Here is a 1358-nt window from a genome sequence, read left to right on the forward strand (position 1 = left end):
ATTATATGCAGTGTAAAAACAAAGATGCTATTTGTGGGGATTTTTCCATTTTTTATTTACTTATTTCAAGCAAAAAAACAAACAAATTCATTTTAATTTAGTTTTACTTATTTATGGAGGAGCCTTTTTTCCAGTGCACTTTCATTTTATTTCATTGTGAGTTCTGTTTGTTGTAACTATATTTTGTCGACCCACTCCAGCAGTTCTTGGTGTTTTTTTGCACTAAGCAGAAAGTCAATAAAGTTTGTTTGTTATTCACCTGCTGACCTGCTGCTGTTGATTCAGCTTTTAGGCTATTCAACCACGTCTCCGATTAGGAAACACTTGTGATAAAACACCTTTAGAGTTCTAAAACTGTCTTTAATTATATTACATTGTTTCTGACACAACTTGCAGTTAAAGCTATCTTTAAGGGCACAATCATTTCATCATGTTATTACATATTTGCTCAAATTTTGTCCTCTTTCTTTGAGATAATTACACATATATTGAACCATGAGTTGGCTGAAAATGTGTGAGAATTTTCTGGATGTTACAGTTCTGTTAATAAATGTTCAGGGATGTAATTTTTAGTTTGCACTTTAGAGGTAAAAGTAAAGGAGCAGTTTTGATGCCTCTCCACAAAAAGGCGCTGTTGTACTGTAAAACCAAGGCGCTTATTTAAGTCTGTGTAAAACCATGGAGATATACAGTACTGTATGTGTAGAACTACAGTTTAAACTTTAAAGATGTCAGTTTAAAAAGTATAATCACATCTTCACATTTAAAATTTATTTCATACTGGTAAGATGAAGGAGATTTACCCATAATGCACCAGTAGAATATAGGGGTGCTCAAAACAATGGTAAAATCTTTTAATATATATACATTGGTGGGCATACACTAAAGCACTAACAGGGGAACTAATTTCTTAATTAGTGCTTTAGAGCTTTTGCTATTATTTAAATTCATTAGTGGATTAGCACTTGCTAAATTTAGAAGAACTGAGGTCTTTAAAAGTTATTGATCAACATTATTGACAGTTGAGGGTGAAAGCTGTCACACGTTTTGTTCATATGTGTGTCACTTAAGGTCACGTGTCAAACTCAAGGCCCACGGGCCAAATGTGGCCTGCAGGTGACTCCCATTTGGCCCGACAAGGACACTAAGTGACAATATTCTGCACACAGTAAATATTGTCTCATGTTGACTCTGAAGAATGTGTCATGGATCAGCTGTATTATATTAGTGCTTTAGAATTAGCTTTTGCTAAATTTTACAGTGCATTAGTGCTTTAGAATTAGGGGAACTAAATATTTGAGTTAGTTCTTTAGGGCTAGTGCAACAAATATTTAGATTAGTGCTACCCACTATATATA

This window comes from Austrofundulus limnaeus, unplaced genomic scaffold, assembly GCF_001266775.1.
Source record: "Austrofundulus limnaeus strain Quisiro unplaced genomic scaffold, Austrofundulus_limnaeus-1.0 Scaffold67, whole genome shotgun sequence".
Taxonomy (NCBI): domain Eukaryota; kingdom Metazoa; phylum Chordata; class Actinopteri; order Cyprinodontiformes; family Rivulidae; genus Austrofundulus; species Austrofundulus limnaeus.